This window comes from Scyliorhinus torazame, chromosome 14 (genome assembly GCF_047496885.1).
Source record: "Scyliorhinus torazame isolate Kashiwa2021f chromosome 14, sScyTor2.1, whole genome shotgun sequence".
In the NCBI taxonomy this organism is placed as follows: Eukaryota; Metazoa; Chordata; class Chondrichthyes; order Carcharhiniformes; family Scyliorhinidae; genus Scyliorhinus; species Scyliorhinus torazame.
Window position 1 is genome coordinate 56,798,619 of NC_092720.1, and position 18,481 is coordinate 56,817,099.

At 48.3% G+C, this 18,481-nt stretch overlaps 1 protein-coding gene across 7 annotated transcripts in view; it reads right to left on the bottom strand.

Moving 5' to 3' along the window:
- The window catches only part of mcf2l2 (MCF.2 cell line derived transforming sequence-like 2), a 650,277-nt gene that overhangs the window by 92,555 nt on the left and 539,241 nt on the right, over positions 1–18,481 (bottom strand). The gene's annotated exons all lie outside the window — the stretch shown is intronic.

Sequence of the window (18,481 nt, forward strand, 5' to 3'; positions counted from 1 at the left end):
TTCTGGAAGGACCTTTTTAACCAAAGTGCAGAGTGACGGGTTAGCTGCGGAGCTTTTCACATTAGAAAGTGACGACTGTGTTGGTGTTCAGGTCAATAGTCATCATTCTATTTTGCCTTTCCTTATCAGATTAATGAATCTTTTATTCACTGATTTGCAGTTCTGGGGGGGTGGGAGAGTTGATACACTATCAGTGTCACGTTCCTCCACATGACACACGGCACATTTGTCTGGGGTTTCCTCTGATGAACGCTCACCAGTCTGTCTCACCTTTGCCTAATCTTACCCTGTAAAGTGCTATGTTCCACTCCATTCTCCTGTTCCTCAATTGGCCGATTGTGCCAAATCCTATGGTGGGAAACAGTTTGGAAAACTGGGATAAAAAGGCACCTGAACCCTCCAGTGTGGCTAACTAATAATGAGCAGGGTGATACAAATATTTTTCTACTTTCTGTTGCAGCCCCAGCCTGCCACCGCAATCTTTTGACATATGTCTTTTTAAAGGCTCTGTTACAATTTCTAAACCACGCATGCAATTGAATCTAATTTTTTTTAAAAATAAATATTTTATTGAAAATTTTTGGTCAACTAACACAGTACATTGTGCATCCTTTACACAATATTATAACAACACAAATAACAATGACCTATTTTATAAACAAAAACAAAAAAGAATAAATAATAAATAACAAAAATGAAAACTAACCCTAATTGGCAACTGCCTTATCACAAGTAACAGTCTCCAAAAATATAATTTAACAGTCCAATATATAATTATCTGTAGCAACGACCTATACATATTATACAGTATATATTAACAACCCTGAGAGTCCTTCTGGTTCCTCCTCCCCCCCCCCCCCCGAATCCTGGGCTGCTGCTGCTGCCTTCTTTTTTCCATTCCATCTATCTTTCTGCGAGGTATTCGACGAACGGTTGCCACCGCCTGGTGAACCCTTGAGCCGACCCCCTTAGAACGAACTTAATCCGCTCTAGCTTTATAAACCCTGCCATGTCATTTATCCAGGTCTCCACCCCCGGGGGCTTGGCTTCTTTCCACATTAACAATATCCTGCGCCGGGCTACTAGGGACACAAAGGCCAAAACATTGGCCTCTCTTGCCTCCTGCACTCCCGGCTCTTGTGCAACCCCAAATATAGCCAACCCCCAGCTTGGTTCGACCCGGACCCCCACTACTTTTGAAAGCACCTTTGTCACCCCCATCCAAAACCCCTGTAGTGCCGGGCATGACCAAAACATATGGGTATGATTCGCTGGGCTTCTCGAGCACCTCGCACACCTATCCTCCACCCCAAAAAATTTACTGAGCCGTGCTCCAGTCATATGCGCCCTGTGTAATACCTTAAACTGAATCAGGCTTAACCTGGCACACGAGGACGACGAGTTTACCCTGCTTAGGGCATCTGCCCACAGCCCCTCCTCGATCTCCTCCCCCAGCTCTTCTTCCCATTTCCCTTTTAGTTCATCTACCATAGTCTCCCCTTCGTCCCTCATTTCCCTATATATATCTGACACCTTACCATCCCCCACCCATGTCTTTGAGATCACTCTGTCCTGCACCTCTTGTGTCGGGAGCTGCGGGAATTCCCTCACCTGTTGCCTCGCAAAAGCCCTCAGTTGCATATACCTGAATGCATTCCCTTGGGGCAACCCATATTTCTCGGTCAGCGCTCCCAGACTCGCGAACTTCCCATCCACAAACAGATCTTTCAGTTGCGTTATTCCTGCTCTTTGCCACATTCCATATCCCCCATCCATTCCCCCCGGGGCAAACCTATGGTTGTTTCTTATCGGGGACCCCCCCAAGGCTCCAGTCTTTCCCCTATGCCGTCTCCACTGTCCCCAAATCTTCAGTGTAGCCACCACCACCGGGCTTGTGGTGTAGTTCCTCGGTGAGAACGGCAATGGGGCTGTCACCATAGCCTGTAGGCTAGTCCCCCTACAGGACGCCCTCTCTAATCTCTTCCACGCCGCTCCCTCCTCCTCTCCCATCCACTTACTCACCATTGAAATATTAGCGGCCCAATAATACTCACTTAGGCTCGGTAGTGCCAGCCCCCCCTATCCCTGCTACGCTGTAAGAATCCCTTCCTCACTCTCGGGGTCTTCCCGGCCCACACAAAACCCATGATGCTCTTTTCAATCCTTTTAAAAAAAGCCTTCGTGATCACCACCGGGAGGCACTGAAACACAAAGAGGAATCTCGGGAGGACCACCATCTTAACCGCCTGCACCCTCCCTGCCAGTGACAGGGATACCATATCCCATCTCTTGAAATCCTCCTCCATTTGTTCCACCAACCGCGTTAAATTTAACCTATGCAATGTGCCCCAATTCTTGGCTATCTGGATCCCCAGGTAACGAAAGTCCCTTGTTACCTTCCTCAACGGTAGGTCCTCTATTTCTCTACTCTGCTCCCCTGGATGCACCACAAACAACTCACTTTTCCCCATGTTCAATTTATACCCTGAAAAATCCCCAAACTCCCCAAGTATCCGCATTATTTCTGGCATCCCCTCCGCCGGGTCTGCCACGTATAGTAGCAAATCGTCCGCATACAAAGATACCCGGTGTTCTTCTCCACCTCTAAGTACTCCCCTCCACTTCTTGGAACCCCTCAACGCTATCGCCAGGGGCTCAATCGCCAGTGCAAACAATATTGGGGACAGAGGGCATCCCTGCCTTGTCCCTCTGTGGAGCCGGAAATATGCAGATCCCCGTCCATTCGTGACCACGCTCGCCATCGGGGCCCTATACAACAGCTGCACCCATCTAACATACCCCTCTCCAAAACCAAATCTCCTCAACACCTCCCACAAATAATCCCACTCCACTCTATCAAATGCTTTCTCGGCATCCATCGCCACTACTATCTCCGTTTCCCCCTCTGGTGGGGCCATCATCATTACCCCTAACAGCCTCCGTATATTCGTGTTCAGCTGTCTCCCCTTCACAAACCCAGTTTGGTCCTCGTGGACCACCGCCGGGACACATTCCTCTATTCTCATTGCCATTACCTTGGCCAGGATCTTGGCATCTACATTTAGGAGGGAAATAGGTCTATAGGACCCGCATTGTAGCGGGTCCTTTTCCTTCTTTAAGAGAAGCGATATCGTTGCTTCAGACAGAGTCGGGGGCAGTTGTCCCCTTTCCTTTGCCTCATTAAAGGTCCTCGTCAATACCGGGGCGAGCAAGTCCACATATTTTCTATAGAATTCGACTGGGAATCCATCCGGTCCCGGGGCCTTTCCCGCCTGCATGCTCCTAATTCCTTTCACCACTTCTTCTACCTCGATCTGTGCTCCCAGTCCCACCCTTTCCTGCTCTTCCACCTTGGGAAATTCCAGCCGATCCAAGAAGCCCATCATTCTCTCCCTCCCATCCGGGGGTTGAGCTTCATATAATTTTTAATAAAATGTCTTGAACACTCCATTCACTCTCTCCGCTCCCCGCTCCATCTCTCCTTCCTCATCCCTCACTCCCCCTATTTCCCTCGCTGCTCCCCTTTTCCTCAATTGGTGTGCCAGCAACCTGCTCGCCTTCTCCCCATATTCGTACTGTACACCCTGTGCCTTCCTCCATTGTGCCTCTGCAGTGCCCGTAGTCAGCAAGTCAAATTCTACATGTAGCCTTTGCCTTTCCCTGTACAGTCCCTCCTCCGGTGCTTCCGCATATTGTCTGTCCACCCTCAAAAGTTCTTGCAGCAACCGCTCCTGTTCCTTACTCTCCTGCTTCCCTTCATGTGCCCTTATTGATATCAGCTCCCCTCTAACCACCGTCTTCAACGCCTCCCAGACCACTCCCACCTGGACCTCCCCATTATCATTGAGTTCCAAGTACTTTTCAATGCACCCCCTCACCCTTAGACACACCCCCTCATCTGCCATTAGTCCCATGTCCATTCTCCAGGGTGGGCGCCCTCCTGTTTCCTCCCCTATCTCCAAGTCTACCCAGTGTGGAGCGTGATCCGAAATGGCTATAGCCGTATACTCCGTTCCCCTCACCTTCGGGATCAACGCCCTTCCCAGCACAAAAAAGTCTATTCGCGAGTAGACTTTATGGACATAGGAGAAAAACGAGAACTCCTTACTCCTAGGTCTGCTAAATCTCCACGGGTCTACACCTCCCATCTGCTCCATAAAATCTTTAAGTACCTTGGCTGCTGCCGGCCTCCTTCCAGTCCTGGACTTCGACCTATCCAGCCCTGGTTCCAACACCGTATTAAAATCTCCCCCCATTATCAGCTTTCCCATCTCTAGGTCCGGAATGCGTCCTAGCATCCGCCTCATAAAATTGGCATCATCCCAGTTCGGGGCATATACGTTTACTAAAACCACCGTCTCCCCCTGTAGTTTGCCAATCACCATCACGTATCTGCCCCCGTTATCCGCCACTATAGTCTTTGCCTCGAACATTACCCGCTTCCCCACTAATATAGCCACCCCCCTGTTTTTCGCATCTAGCCCCGAATGGAACACCTGCCCCACCCATCCTTTGCGTAGCCTAACCTGGTCTATCAGTTTCAGGTGCGTTTCCTGTAACATAACCACATCTGCCTTAAGTTTCTTAAGGTGTGCGAGTACCCGTGCTCTCTTTATCGGCCCGTTCAGCCCTCTCACGTTCCACGTGATCAGCCGGGTTGGGGGGCTTCCTACCCGCCACCCTTGTCGATTACCCATCCCCTTTTTCCAGCTCCTCACCCGGTTCCCACGCAGCTGTGTCCCCCCCAGGCGGTGCCCCCCCGCCCATCCCCTTCCATACCAGCTCCCCCCTCTCCCCAGCAGCAGCAACCCAGTAATTTCCCCCTCCCACCCCCCCCGCTAGATCCCCCGCTAGCGTAATTACTCCCCCCATGTTGCTCCCAGAAGTCAGCAAACTCTGGCCGACCTCGGCTTCCCCCCGTGACCTCGGCTCGCACCGTGCGACGCCCTCTCCTTCCTGCTTCTCTATTCCCGCCATGATTATCATAGCGCGGGAACCAAGCCCGCGCTTCTCCCTTGGCCCCGCCCCCAATGGCCAACGCCCCATCTCCTCCACCTCCCCTCCTCCCCCCATCACCACCTGTGGAAGAGAGAAAAGTTACCACATCGCAGGATTAGTACATAAAACTCCTCTTTCCCCCCTTTTTAACCCCCCTCTTCGCCCCCCACATTCGCCCTACCACTTTGTTCAAACGTTCTTTTTAATAACCCGCTCATTCCAGTTTTTCCTCCACAATAAAAGTCCACGCTTCATCCGCCGTCTCAAAGTAGTGGTGCCTCCCTCGATATGTGACCCACAGTCTTGCCGGTTGCAGCATTCCAAATTTTATCTTCTTTTTATGAAGCACCGCCTTGGCCCGATTAAAGCTCGCCCTCCTTCTCGCCACCTCCGCACTCCAGTCTTGATAAACGCGGATCACCGCGTTCTCCCATTTACTGCTCCGAGTTTTCTTTGCCCATCTAAGGACCATTTCTCTATCCTTAAAACGGAGGAATCTCACCACTATGGCTCTGGGAATTTCTCCTGCTCTCGGTCCTCGCGCCATCACTCGGTATGCTCCCTCCACCTCTAACGGACCCGCCGGGGCCTCCGCTCCCATTAACGAGTGCAGCATCGTGCTCACATATGCCCCGACGTCCGCTCCCTCCGCACCTTCAGGAAGACCAAGAATCCTCAGGTTGTTCCTCCTTGCGTTGTTCTCCAGTGCCTCCAACCTTTCCACACATCGTTTCTGATGTGCCTCATGCATCTCCGTCTTCACCACCAGGCCCTGTATGTCGTCCTCATTCTCGGCTGCCTTTGCCTTCACGACCCGAAGCTCCCGCTCCTGGGTCTTTTGTTCCTCCTTTAGCCCTTCGATCGCCTGTAGTATTGGGGCCAACAGCTCTTTCTTCATTTCCTTTTTGAGCTCTTCCACACAGCATTTCAAGAACTCTTGTTGTTCAGGGCCCCATGTTAAACTGCCATCTTCCGACGCCATCTTGGTTTTTGCTTGCCTTCCTTGCCGCTGTTCTAAAGGATCCACTGCAATCCGGCCACTTTCTCCTCCTTTTTTCATCCGTATCCAGGGGGGATTCCCTTCTGGTTTACCGCACAGTGTTTTTAGCCGTCAAAATTGCCGTTGGGGCTCCTATCAAGAGCCCAAAAGTCCGTTTCACTGGGAGCTGCCGAAACGTGCGACTCAGCTGGTCATCGCCGCACCCGGAAGTCACCTGAATCTAATTTTAAACGGAGATCTGTGCTCATGGATCGTCCATCTGATATGCGAATGAACTAATGCATGAAACTTTGGTGGATTTTATTTGGTGGAGCTTTAGCAGGTGCATTTCATGATTCATTTCATTTCATTTCATTCATTTCATTTCATTTCATTTTCATTCATGATTCATCGGCACAGACCTGGCGCAACTCCCTTTGTGGAATTATGGGCCAATAAGTTTCCCATTGAATGTTGACCTCACGTCAGCCCAAAATCTGCGTGGCTCCCTGCTGATGTTATATAGCTGATGCCAGCACATATCCCAAACCCATAAGAATCACAGATAACTGTATTAATGCTAACACGCATCACTTTGTAACAGATACAATAAAATGGAACTCTCAGCTACATTCAGCAAGAGCTTCTGAGGGTGGCATTTACACTTACGAAATGCACTATAAGTTATCGCCAGTCTCAGAATAATTGATAAAATTTGGAGCTAGGTATATTTTTGTGTTACTGATTATTTTGCTGCTTAGATTGAGATATTTTTAGCACCCAGGTTTTTTTGGTAGTTAGGTTGTCGTTGGAGAGAATATTGCCAAAGTTGTCTGTATCCTCCCAAAAGGTACAACTCGATACCTCAGAAATTAAAAAGGAATTTGTAACATCAAATAAAAAATAAAAAAACCAAATCAAAGGATGCTGATGTATGCGTAATGACTGACTGGCAGTAAATCCAGTGTTGTATGCAAACAAAGCTTCCCTAATTCTGTCGGCACTAAATATATTGTCATCAGCAGTCTCTCTATGCAATTGCACTGGAGCATATTTAACAAATACTACAGACTGTAAATAAAAGGAAGTTGATTTGATCGCAGCAAAATCAGCATTTGCAGAAGGCACATATTCCAATTTAAAATAAATTTTATCTGAAACCATAGTATATAGCTGAACTCTATAGTGTTTCGAATCTCATTCATTGTGCTAGATTTTGCAATCCCCCACCAGCACGTTTGAAGGCTCATTGTAGTACCCTCAATAACAACACGAGAGTGTGGAATGGTAAATGAAGGCTTTAATAAGCAGAGAACTAGCCAGCTACAGAGACGTGTGCTTACTGAGTGCCGCCTACAGGGCGTCACCTTATATACGGCTCCCTGGTGGGCAGAGCCAGAGGCGGAGTCCCCCAGGGTTCCAAACCTGGTCTTAAAGGGGCATCACCTACATGGTGTTAAGGGTACAGTAACCATTCATCACATTCACCCCATGTTTAAAAAAAACACAAAGTCTGTTGGGGATGAAGTGGAATTACATGTCTATTCATTTCGGTGGCCTGATCGTCCTCGTCGACCTTCTCAGCTCGGGCGGTAGTGCGGCGCGCACGGATGTCTTTGGCGAGGGTACATCCGGGAGCACAGTGGTCAGAGCTTTCGTCCGGGTCGGGGTAGGGGGTCGGGGGCAGGGGGAATAGCTGGGGGAATAGCTGGGGCTGGAGGTAGCGGTGCCGGCGCCGGCGGGGAGTGTGGAGGGGGGTCGCTGGGGGGGGGGGGCACAGTCCGTGTCTACCGATGGAGTGGGGATCCGGGGGGGGCATCAGTGGGGGAACCAGTGGGTGCCAGGTCCCGTAGGGAAACCGCGAGAGGGGGGTGCGCCAGTGGGGGAACCAGCGGGTGCCCGATCCCGGAGGGAAACCGTGTCTTGCCTGCCGTCGGGGTGTACGACGTAGGCTTATCGGGGGTTCGCATGTAGCAGTTGGACCCTCAAGTATCAGTAGCATAAACCAAGGGGCTGGTTTAGCACATTGGGCTAAATCGCTGGCTTTTAAAGCAGACCGAGGCAGGCCAGCAGCATGGTTCAATTCCCGTACCAGCCTCCCCGAACAGGCGCCGGAATGTGGCGACTAGGGGCTTTTCACAGTAACTTCATTGAAGCCTACTTGTGACAATAAGCGATTTTCATTTCATTTTCAACTGCAAGCACTTGAAATCTCTTTATCTTGTGTAAATGAACGTTGGGAAATTAACAGAATATATCAGAGATAACCTGGGGGAAGGGATGCACAACCCACCCACCACTCGAACCTGGCGCTGCTGGAGCTACACATCTGGGGCCAATCCAATTTGCTAGCAGTTCTCTAAGTCCCAGACGGGATGGAATTCCTGCCAATATTCAATTAATAACACCACAGAATTTAAAATGGCTGCAGGGCAGCCCACCTTTTCATGGGTTACCACCCAACTGACCTTTCAGCTGGGAGGATGGTGGTGGGGGTGGGGAGGAGGGGAGAGCGTGGTGGAACCATGCCCTATAAAATCCAGGCTATAATAGAGTTACTGCATAACCGTCATATCCCTGTTGGCTCTCTGGAAAAGCAACTCAGTTAGTTCCATCTCCCCTGCCCTTTTTCTGTAGACCTGCAATTTTTTCTTCTTCAGATAATTATCCAATTCTCTGCCTCCACCACAATTTCCAGGCAGTGCATTCCAGATGTTAATCACTTGCTGCATAAAAAGGTGATTCCTCGTTATACCTTTCACTTCAAATAAATGTCCATTGATTCGCAACTCTTCCACCAATGGGAACAGATTTTCTCTGTCTACTCTGGCCAGACCTCTCATAATTTTGAACACATCTATCAAATCTCTTTGCAACCTATTCTTCTACAGGGAGAACGGACCCAACTTGTCCAAATTATCTGTGCAACTGAAATCTGTTGCTGTAAATTATTTTGTCACCCTCTCCAGTGCCTTCTCATCCTTCTCAATTGGACCAATACTCCAAATGAGGTCGAACCAGTGTTTCATAAAGTTTCACAATAACTTCCTCGCTTTTGTACTCAACACCTTTATTTATATAGGCTGTATTTATAAAGCCTAGGATCCTGTAGGCCTTATTAACCACTTATCTTGAGTATGAAAAAAATGGCAATGTGATTTTGGCGGTTGGCAATGAATTATGTTTACTGCAACAGAGATTAATTCTATACATTGCATAGAAATCTAGATTATAGACCTAATTCTCACAATCAACTGAGGTGATTAAGTGGCATGGCATTGTCACATATTCTCTGTCTTTTCCTGTTGTTTTAACAATCTTGAATGTCTCTTGTCACACATTGAAGTAGTACCTCAATATTGCTCAAGCATTGCAACCATGATCATACACCATCACATGCCCCCTTGACAAACTATGTCTCCCCACCCACACCACATAGCCCTTCATACCCTCCATGCTAACATATGTTACTTACATGCCAATTCACTCAGTATACGCTCTATACAGAACACCTGAATCTGATAGTAACAATAGCATGTGCGCTAAAACTTTTGTTTAGAAAGTAATTCATTTATAAACATTTATTTTACTACAGCCCTATGAGGTGTCAATCAAGTATCAGTAGCATAAACTGCAAGCTCTTGAAATCTCTTTATCTTGTGTAAATGAACGTTGGGAAATTAACAGAATATATCAGAGATAACCTGGGGAAGGGATGCTGAGGATGACAGGCAGCTTGTGCAATTGTTCTTGCGAGGAGTACAGGAAGCAGCTAAATACATGCAATAACCTGAACTAAGATTAGATGTTTTGTGAAGTCTACATTGTAAGTTGCACTCATGCATAATTAATTATTTCTAATTCTCTTCAGAACTCTCTATTGTTCTTAGATACATAATATCTTGATGTTCCATGTCGGCATTGATATTTGATATACATAACTGCAAATTACACGCCATTTATAATAGTCACCATGATGGGGTTGTACAAGATAGAAAATATTGGTGCGATATACAGTTATTAAGGTGTTTCCTACCCTCAAAAAATATTATCATTCACGGGCTGGATTCTTCCACCCCGCCCACCTCAGGAACGCCATGGATGAGACGCCGACAATGGAAAAACCCATTGACCTCGGGCGGGATTCTCCAGTCACTGGGTGTACACGGCCGGAGAATCTCACGCCATGTCTGGCTGTTGAGCATGGCTGGAGACCACAATTGGGGGGCCCTTGTGCCCAGCGGAGACATTCCTCCACAAGGACCCCTTTACCCTCTCCTCCAGCCTCTGAAACCCAGATACCCCGCACTAAACCCCATCCCCATATTTAGCAAGCATGAATATATCCTTGTTAAAACTGCGTATTGCATCTCTCAAATTTATGTTCAAGTTCATCAAGACCAGGATAACATTTAGGCTTGGGCTGACAAGTGGCAAGTTACATTCATGCCATATAATGAACATCTCCAACAAGAGAGGATCCAACCATCTCCCCTTGACATTCAATGGCATTACCCTTGTTGACTTCCCTAAATTGTAGCCACCTGAGTTGGCCACTTCCCGACTTAAAATGGAGTACCGCAAAGGCTGAAGGGAAATTCAGCCAACACAGGCGCAAGTTACTGTGTATTAGACTCTGCAAAAACCCAGATAGCATCGATACAAGCAGCCATCTACATAGTAATGAGCGATCCCCGGGAACAATCGAAACATTTAAGGTTTTGATTAATGTCCTAATCATTAGTAGGTAAATGATTAGCAAATCATTTTTGCTGAAGAAAGTGAGGGATCGGATGCGAGGGCCTATGTGACGGACATGTTGGAGATGTTGATGGGGGCTGGGGCGTTCCCTCGGCCCCTGGAATTGGACAGAGTGCACAGAGCCCTCACAAGGGAGCCCAGAGCGAATGAGCCGCCGAGGGCCATGGTGGTACGTTTTCACCGTTTCATGGACAAAGAACACGTTTTGCGGTGGGCCAAGAAAGAATGGAGCAGCAAGTGGGAGAACTGTGAGTTGTCATCTATCAGGACCTGGGAGTGGATTTGGCCAAGAGGTGAGCTGGGTTCAATCGGGCTAAAACGACTCTCTTTAAGAAGGGGGTGAAGTTCGGGATGCCGTACCCAGCCCGTCTGTGTGTCATACATGAGGAACGGGACCTCTACTTTGAAACGCCAGATGAAGTATGGACCTTTATTAAAGAAATGAAACTGGAGGTGAATGAAAAGACACTTACGCCTTGGAGAAGTACTGTGGCAGCGATTTGTGGTGCTGGATTGTATAAATGTAAGTAGCTCTATGTGAAATAATGGGCTGTGTGGATGGTTAAAGATTGATCTGTCTTGCAGGGACCTTGCTAGAGGGGGGATGGGCTTTGAATTTAGTTCTGCTTTTTGGGTGACTATTTTTCTAAAGTGACTATTTCTTCACTTTTTTTTCTGTTGTTTGTTTACTGGGGAATGTGATGCTTTTAAAATGTTTATTCATGTCGGGGGGGAGAGAGGAGAATACAATAGGGAGACAGACTACTTGGTGCCGGGGCGGGAGCTATCGAGTCAGCATGGGTCAGCTGACTCTCGGAAGCGCAGTGGGGGATGAGCAGGTGTTAAGCTGGAGCTTGACTTGGGGGATTGGGTTTCTAGTGTTGTTGCTGGGGCGGAGGGAGGGGGGGAGCTGCTTTGCTGACAGGGGAGGAACTGTTATTAGGGGACAAATGGTAGGTCGGGAACGACGACAGCCCGAGTGGGGACTCGAGGAAGCGGAGGGCGCGAGCTCGAGGCTGGCCTAAAAAGGGTGATGGCTAGTCAGCAGGGAGGGGGGGGGGGTTTGGAAGCCCCCCGTCCAGGCTGATCACATGGAACGTGAGAGGACTCAATGGGCTGATCAAGAGGGCTCGCGTGTTCATGCATTTCAGGGAACTGAAGGCGGACGTGGCAGGGGACTTCTACACAGTCATTGATCCGGAATTGGACCGGTCAAAATCCAGGACAGGGAGGAGGCCGGCTGCGGCAAAGGAATTGAAGGGTTTTATGGAACAGATGGGGGGAGTAGATCCATGGAGGTTTCCACGGCCGAGGACGAAGGAGTTTTCCTTTTTTTCACATGTCCACAAGGTATACTCTTGCATCGACTTTTTGTTCTGAGCAGGGCGCTAATACCGAAGGTGGTAGATACTGAGTATTCGGCAATTGCAGTATCGGATAATGCCCCGCACTGAGTGGATCTACGGGTTAGTGTGGAGAGAGGGCAATGTCCGCTGTGGAGACTGGATGTGGGGTTGCTAGTGGACAAAGCGATCTGTGGGCGGGTTAACAAGTCCATCCAGAACTACCTGGAAACGAATGATAAGGGGAGGTCTCTGCTGCGACGGTCTGGGAAGCTTTGAAAGCAGTAGTCAGAGAGGAATTAATCTTGATACGGACCCACAGAGAAAAGGTGGAACGGGCTGAGAGGGATAGATTAGTGGAGGAGATACTCCAGGTGGACAGGAGATACTCGGAGGCCCAGGTCGCGGGGCTACTGAGGGAGAAGCAGAGGTTACAGGTGGAGTTTGGGCTGTTGACTACATGGAAAGCAGGTGGAATAGTTGAGGAAGGCAAGGGGGGGGCGATCTATGAGTACGGGGAAAAGGCAAGCAGAATGTTGGCGCAGCAGCTCAGGAACAGAGAGGCGGCCAGGGAGATAGGTAAAGTAAAGAGTAGAGATGGCAATACTGTCCTGGACCTAGCGGGGGTGAACGAGGTGTTTAAGGACTTTTACAGTAAATTATATGAGTCGGAATCCCCAGCTGGGGTGGAGGGGATGAGGCAATTTATGGATCAGTTGAGGTTCCCAAGGGTGGAGGAGGACCTGGTGGAGGGGCTGGGAGCCCCAATTGAGATTGAGGAAATAATCAAGGGGCTGGAGGACATGCAGTCAGGCAAGGCCCCGGGGCCTGACGGCTACCCAGTGGAATTCTATAAGAAGTTTTCAGAGATATTGAGCCCACTGCTGGTGAGGACATTTAACAAAGCAAGAGAGAAGGGAGTCCTCCCCCCAACAATGTCGCAGGCCTCAATTTCATTGATCCTGAAACGGGAGAAGGATCCGGAGCAATGCGGGTCATACAGGCCGATTTCTCTACTGATTGTGGATGCCAAACTGCTGGCTAAGATACTGGCCACAAGAATAGCGACTGTGTCCCGGGGTGATAGGGGAAGACCAGGCGGGATTTGTTAAGGGCAGGCAACTCAAGGCCAATGTTCGAAGGCTTCTAAATGTTATTATGATGCCCTCAGAAGGAGAGGAGGTGGAGGTGGTGGTAGCAATGGATGCGGAGAAGGCTTTTGATTGGGTGGAGTGGAATTACCTGTGGGAGGCGCTGGGAAGGTTTGGGTTCGGTGAGGGCTTTATTGACTGGGTGCGGCTGCTCTATCAGGCACCAGTAGCGAGTGTGCGTATGAACCGGCTGAGGTTGGGGTATTTTGAACTACACCGAGCGACGAGGCAAGGGTGCCCCCTCCCCCGTTACTGTTTGCTCTGGCCATAGAGCCATTGGCCATGGTGTTAAGAGTCTCTAGGAACTGGAAAGGGCTGGTTCGGGAACGGGGGTTAGAGCACCGGGTTTCGCTCTCTGCAGATGTCCTGCTCTTGCATATTTTGGACCCGTTGGACGGTGGAGAGGATGGGGGAAGTAATGCGAATCTTGGGGGAATTTGGCAATTTTTCGGGGTATAAATTGAACATGGGGAAAAGCGAGATGTTTACGATCCAGGCAAGAGGGCAGGAGAAGAGACTGGGAGATCTGCCACTTAGAATGGTAGGGAAGAGCTTTCGATATCTGGGAATCCAGGTGGCCCGGGAATGGGAGGTACTGCACAAGTTAAACCTATCCCGGTTGGTAGAACAAATGGAAGGGTCTCTAAGAGATGAGACATGCTCCCGTTATCACTGGCGGGGAGGGTGCAGACCGTTAAAATGACGGTCCTCCCCAGATTTCTGTTTGTCTTTCAGTGCCTCCCCATCTTCATCCCTAAGGCCTTTTTCAAGCGGGTGAACAAGATTATTTTGGGCTTTGTGTGGGCTAGTAAAACCCCATGAGTGAAGGAAGTGTTGCTGGAACGCAGTCGGGGGGAGAGTGGGTTGGCACTGCCGAACTTCTGCAATTACTACTGGGAGGCTAATATAGCCATGATTAGGAAGTGGATAGTGGGGGAGGGGTTGGAATGGGAGCAGGTGGAGGCAGTGTCATGTAAAGACACCAGTCTGGGAGCATTGGTAACGGCACCACTGCCGTTCTCGCTGGCCTGATACTCCAGAAGTCCGGTGGTCGTGGCGGCTCTGAGGATCTAGGGTCAATGGAGGAGATATAAGAGAGTGGAGGGAGCATCGATTTGGACCCCGATTTATAATAACCACAGGTTTGTACCGGGTAGGTTAGATGGCGGGTTCCGGAGTTGGCAAAGGGCAGGAATTAGAAGGATGGGGGATCCATTTATAGATGGGAGCTTTCCCAGCTTGAAAGCTTTGGAGGATAAATTTAAATTGCCAGCAGGGAATGGTTTTAGGTATTTGCAGGTGCGAGACTTCCTGAGAAAGCAGGTTCCGGCCTTTCCGTCGCTGCTGTTACGGGGGATACAGGATAGAGCAGTTTCCAGTACCTGGGTGGGAGAGGGGAAGGTTTCAGATATTTACCAGGAGCTTTCGGAGTCGGAGGAAACTCCGGTGGAGGAGCTGAAGGGCAAGTGGGAGGACGAGGTAGGAGGAGAGATAGAGGCAGGGCTATGGGCGGATGCCCTCAACAGGGTTAATACCTCCTCATCATGCGCCAGGCTTAGCCTGAAACAATTTAAGGTAGTCCACCGGGCATACATGACAGCGGCTAGGATGAGTAAGTTCTTCGTGATTGAGGATAGGTGTGCGAGGAGCGTGGGAAGCCCAGCAAATCATGTCCACATGTTTTGGGCATGCCCGAAGCTTAGAGGGTTTTGGCAGGATTTTGCTGAGGCAATGTCCACGGTACTAAAAACACGGGTGGTGTCGAGTCTGGAGGTAGCGATCTTTGGGTTGTCGGAAGATCCGGGGGTTCAGGGGGTGAAAGAGGCCGACGCCTTGGCCTTTGCCTCCCTGGTAGCTCGGAGACGGATCTTGTTAATGTGGAGGGACTCGAAGCCCCTGAGTGTGGAGACCTGGGTTAGTGACATGGCTGGGTTTCTCAGTCTCGAGAAAATAAAGTTTGCCTTAAGAGGGCCAATGTTAGGGTTCACCCGGAGGTGACAGCCGTTCGTCGACTTTCTCGGGGAAAATTAAACTGTCAGCAGATGCAGTATTTCAAAGGGGGGGGGGGCAGATTGTTGTTGTATGGTTGAGTGCGTGAAGGTTGGGCTGGGGGGGGGGGGAATGTTTATTTTACCATGTTGATGTCATTGTTTATGTTTCTGTTATAAAAATTTTCAAATACCTTAATAAAATTTTATTTTTTAAAAACTTGAACTGTGGAAATATTGTTTGATATTCTGGATCCCTGTTTTTAACCTTAGAAAGAATGAAAGTTATATCGCAGATGAGAGCTCTTTATACCACAGGGGTAGAGACTTCAGTCTCTATTAGCAGATGTTGCCTCACCCAAAAATTATGGTGCAACTTAAGTGAGTTTAGAATTGCCATCTATTTGTTATTTTTATAACTGTGAGAAGTGCAGGTTGAGCACTTTACTGTCAGTAAATCTTGCTAAATTGGTTTTTGAACACTACCTAGTTGCTAATAAACCTGATTTAAAGAGAATTGTGTCTGTTAATTCTGGGTCACACCATTTGACAGACTAAGGTCGATTATCTTCAGTGTCTGGGCTAAAATGTGTCAGGGCAGGCTGCCTGTTTACCCTTTAGAGAATGCATCTGATTTTTGTTCCATTGCAATTAGTGGAAGAAAAATTAGGCAGGTTCCATAAAGGGCATGTGATCCATCTGTCTGATTACTGTTCAGGAGATGAAAACAACAATGTTTCCAATTGTTTTTACTTGCACTCTCCAAAGACTAAGCAAATTCCTGAGACATGTACTCCCGCATAAAGCTATTATAGTGACAAAGGTGTTCTTTTCAATCCCTGGCAGTTAACATGTGTATAAAGTCACACTCAGGTTGGTAGGAGGTACAGCTTGCTTCCAGCAATCATCAAATACTTGAGTAAAAATTTAACATGGGGACTTTAAAACTCTGATTATATTAAGTCGCTATCAGAAACATTTTGAAACTGCTGCTTAAGAAAGGAAAGAATTCAGGGGCAGCACGGTGGCACAGTGCTTAGCACTGCTGCCTGACAGCGCCGAAGCCCCAGGTTCGATACCGGCTCTGGGTCACTGTCCGTGTGGAATTTGCACATTCTTCCCGTGTTTGTGTGGGTTTCGCCCCCACAACCCAAAGGTGTGCAAGGTAGGTGGAGTGGCCACACTAAATTGCCCTTAATTGGAAAAAATGAAATGGGTACTCTAACTTTCTAAAAATAAAGGAAAGAATTCACAATAATTAAAGGAGAAAGAAAATGTAGGGAAATTCTTCCAGGTAAAAATACAGCCCAATGCCAATAGATGATGCACTTACAAATGATGATGGAGGTAAGAATGTAGGTGTACCAGAGGAAGATAAGGAATACTTATTGGAGATACTTGTAGAAATCAAATTGGTTATGAAACCCTGCCCACAGAACTCAAATTGGCTAAATCACTGGCCCCTAATAGCATACATCCGAGGCTGTTGAAGGAAATCAGAGAGAGGTTAGTAAGGGATCAAGCCACGTGTTTCAATGCTCCTTAGAAATTAAAGTTGTGTCAACTGGAGTGTCGTTGTTGTAACACATCTGTTTAAGAAAGGAAGGAAGTATAAAATAGAAGTAACTAAAACCCAGTTAGTCAAACGTCAGTTATGAGCAAACACTTATTGGTTTGGGGTTAAATTAGTGAACATGTATGGAATAATCCAGAACAGCCAGCATGTTGAGTTTGATATTTTTAACGAACAGGGAATTTCCTGAGAGCTGCTCATGCTCTTCCATCCAGTGTTTTTTTGTAAGAAATGCAGTGGAAATTCTGTTTGTGTAAAATTAATGCCAGCGGGATGGCATTAGTTCTAAGGAATTTTCTGGACATGAGATTTTATTAAAATAATATATAACACGCAATCTCTATTGAAATTCAGAATATGTTTGACAGGGTGTCTCATTGAAGGCTTGTTACAGATATTCAAGTATGATATAAACACAAATCCAGCAGCATGCCAAATGTATTAGCATGGATAGAGGATCGATTAACTAAGAGAAAGCAAAGAGTGGGGATAAATGGGTGTTTTTCTAGTTGGTGATCAGTGGCTAGTGTGTGTCTCAGGAATCAGTTTTGGGACCGCAATTGTTTACAATTTACATAGAAGATTTGGAGTTGGGGTCCAAGTGTAATGTGTCAAAGTTCGCAGATGACACTAAGATGATTGGTCGAGTAAAGTGTGCAGAGGACACTGAAAGTCTGCAGAGGGGTATAGATAGCTTAAGTGAGTGGGCAAGGATCTGGAAGATGGAGTTCAATGTTGATAAATATGAGGTCATCCATTTTGGTAGGAATAACAGCTGAATGAACTATTATTTAAATGGTAAAAAATTGCAGCATGCTGCTGTGCAGAAGGACCTGGGTGTCTGTGTGTATGAATCACAAGAAGTTGGTTTGCAGGTGCAGCAGGTAATTAAGAAGGCAAATGGAATTTTGTCTTTCATTGCTAGAGGGACAGAGTTTACAAACAGGGAGATTATGTTGCAGCTGTATAGGATGCTGGTGAGGCCACACCTGGAGTACTGCGTACAGATCTGGGGCGGAATTCTCCGCAATCGGCGCGATGTCCGCCGACCGGCGCCAAAAACGGCGCGAATCAGTCCGGCATCGCGCCGTCCCAAAGGTGCGGAATCCTCCGCATCTTGAGCGGCCGAGCCCTAACCTTGAGGGGCTAGGCCCGCGCCGGACTGATTTCCGCCCCGCCAGCTGACTGGAAAGGCCTTTGGTGCCCTGCCAGCTGGCGCGAAACTGACTTTGCCGGGCAGCGCATGCGCGGGAGCGTCAGCGGCCTCTCACGGCATCCCCGCGCATGCGCAGTGGAGGGGGTCTCTTCCGCCTCTGCCATAGTGGAGACCATGGCAAAGGCGGAAGGAAAAGAGTGCCCCCACGGTGGCCAGGCCCGCGATCGGGGCCCACCGATCCGCGGGCGGAGCAGGCTAGATGGGTCAGATGGCACACTCCTGCTCCTAGTTCTTATATTCATTACAAGTTGGCTGAGGGACCAGAAACAGAGAGGTAGGATTAATGTGTTTCGCTTGGATTGAGAAAGGTTAAAAATTCTGCACCCCAGAATTGCGTCCAGGCCAACAAGGATAATTGTTCACTACTTGGTTGTTGCAACTAGCGAAATTAAGATGAGTTAAGCAGTCTAAGTTTGTATTATTCATCAGAGCACAAAATTCTTCATTGTTTAGCACACCATTTCACTGAGAA